General features: G+C 45.5%; 1 pseudogene; it reads right to left on the bottom strand.

Moving 5' to 3' along the window:
• Positions 1–762: 762 nt before the first annotated feature.
• Positions 763–2,269, bottom strand: LOC110591503 (annotated as a pseudogene).
• Positions 2,270–2,815: the final 546 nt, after the last annotated feature.

The following is a 2,815-nucleotide window of genomic DNA, read 5'->3' as shown; positions in this document are numbered from 1 at the left end:
TGGGTCCTTTCTCTTTTCTTTTGGATAAGTCTGGCCAGTGGTTTAGCAATCTTATTAATTCTTTCAAAGAACCAGCTTCTAGTTTTGTTGATCTGATCTACTGTGTTTTTGGTTTCTAATTCATTGATCTCTACTCTACTCTTAATTATTTCTCTTCTAATGTATGGCTTAGGCATCATTTGTTGCTTTTTCTCTAGTCCTGGAAGGTGTAGAGTTAGATGGTGAATTCGGGATTTTTCTATTTTTTTGAGTGAGGCTTGGATGGCTATGTAATTCCCCCTTAGGACCACCTTTGCAGTATCCCATAGGTTTTCAAGTGATGTTTTTTAGTTCTCATTGGTTTCCATGAATTGTTTAAGTTCTTTGATTTCCTCGTTGACCCAAACATTCTTTTTTTTTTTAATTTATTTTTTTTCTTTTTAGTTTTTTCTTTTATTTCAAGATACTTTATTTTTAAAACAGGTCACAACACTAAGCTCCTGGCCCGCCCTGCAGTGTTCAAGCTACAAACGCTTGCTCAGTGGCGGGGGGCACGCCTTAGTAGTGTGTCTAAAAACTGAATAAAAATCCATATAAAACAAATATGCAAATAGTTTCCATAGGAACACAGATAAGTGATCCCATCTTCTAGTCTTCCATACTGTTGCATCCATGCCAACCCTACTTACAGACATTTCAAAACTAGCAAGAATTAAGTTAAACGGTCCCCCCAAGTCCCCCAATTCAAGCTAAACTTGAAGGTAACAGCTACAGGAGTGGCACCTACACGTTGATGTTGGCGGAGGCACAGGCGGCCGGGGGGCGCTTCAGCCCACTCTCCCAGGCACAGGACACAGGCAGGGTGCCGACATCCTGCTCCACCACTTCGGCCGGTAAGTCGTGGTTCTGGATCTGCTGCATCAGTTGCCATGTTGGCCCCGACATCACATAGTAGATAGTCAGCCTCTGGAACCCGTTGAAAGTAGAAGCAGCAGCAACCGTGTAAGCACCCATGTTTTCAAAGACCATCCAATCGCCCACGTGCATCTCGGGCAAGTCGCAGTGCTCGACAGTGCAATCCAGGTCGTCACATGTTGGTCCCCATATGCTGGTTGAATAGTACTTCTCATCTGGTGTTGGGTCTCTTCTGCAGAAGGGGCTTCACGTGGGCATGATCATAGAGGATGCAATTAAATGATCCATACACTCCATCATTCACGTAATACATAAAGGTTTGTTCACTCGACTCATCTTCATCATCAGAGCCTGTCTGTTCCTTTAATACAAGTTTTTTGGCAATGATGTTCACTGTGAGCATGAAGGCTGAGGCAACATAGTATCTGCTGGGCTCCACTATGATTCGCACCCCCGAGTCGGCCAGGAAGTACTTGTCCAGGGCTGGGTTGATCACACTGGTGATCTCTTCAAATTTAAGCTTCACATCCTCAGATCCAGGAAAACCACCACTGATATCAAGCAGATACATGCTGAAACCAACCTGAGCTCCCATGTCAAAGACACAGTGGGCATCAGAGATGGCTTGCACAAAGGTCTCAGGATCCGTGCAGCCACTTCCCACATGGAAGCTGACACCAATGACAACAATATTTAGTTCTCTCACCCGTTCCAAAAGAAGCCTGCTGATTTTGAGTGTGGCACCAAATTTAACACTGAGGCGATAGACTGCTTTGGAATCATCGGTGGCAATCCGCAAAACCAACTTGGCCTTTGGATGCGCCCCGGCAACTTTCATCAGTTCAACTTCACTATCAGAAGTCATCATCTGGACTCCATTATTGGCAGCATACTTAATCTGAGACACTTGTTTGCAAGGATTTGCATAGATAATCCTCTCTGGAGGCACCCCAAGACTTTATACCAATTGTATCTCAGTCTTGCTGGCACAGTCAAATCCTGTCCCAGTGGTAGCAAGGGTCTTCACTATGGTTCTGCTATCATTGCATTTGACTGCCTAAAAGGGGGTGACCCGAGGAAGAGCTTCTAACCATCTCAGATGTTTCTTTAAAATGTCTCCTCGGTCGGCGACATAGAAGGCATCCTTATCATCAGAAGACGAAACTTCATTAATTTTTTGGTCCAGAATATCCTTGGCAGTAAAGCCTTCATTGAGGAAATGGGAGTCTAAATCTGCATTACTAAAGCTGTTCATGGTTTCTTGAAGTTCCTCTGAAACGTAACAAAATGGAAAACTAAGAGATGGAATTTAAAGAAATTATTGCCAGTTTCTCACAAAGGCAATTCTCTGGAATTCCAAGTCCTGCTGAAGATGCGTGTGCCCTCAGGTGCAGCAGTGGAAATGTTCTGATAAATAGAATTTGCTGGTCCACCTTAGAGCGCACGGGCGCCCTGGGCCAGTCCCATGGAGATACCAACCCCGAGCGCGCAGGACTGCCGGCCGCCCTGCCGCCCCCGTCAGCTGGCCGCCTGCCACCTCACTCCCTCCCACGGAGGACCGCCGGCCCGAGGTGGCGCCAGAGCTCTGGCAGAGGGGCGGCGGCAGCGGAGGCTGAGGGGACTGACCCCAAACATTCTTGAGCAGAGTGGTCTTAGCTTCCAAGTGTTTGAATTTCTTCCAAATTTTTTCTTGTGATTGAGTTCAAGTTTTAAAGCATTATGGTCTGAGAATATGCAGGGAATAATCTCAGTCTTTTGGTATTGGTTGAGAACTGATTTGTGACCCAGTATATGGTCTATTCTGCAGAAAGTTCCATGTGCGCTTGAGAAGAATGAGTATTCTGTTGTTTTAGGGTGGAATGTTCTGTATATATCTATGAGGTCCATCTGGTCCAGTGTGTCATTCAAAGCTCTTGTTTCC

The sequence above is a fragment of the Neomonachus schauinslandi genome, unplaced genomic scaffold (genome assembly GCF_002201575.2).
Source record: "Neomonachus schauinslandi unplaced genomic scaffold, ASM220157v2 HiC_scaffold_4093, whole genome shotgun sequence".
In the NCBI taxonomy this organism is placed as follows: domain Eukaryota; kingdom Metazoa; phylum Chordata; class Mammalia; order Carnivora; family Phocidae; genus Neomonachus; species Neomonachus schauinslandi.
This window is presented reverse-complemented; position numbering and strand designations above follow the sequence as displayed.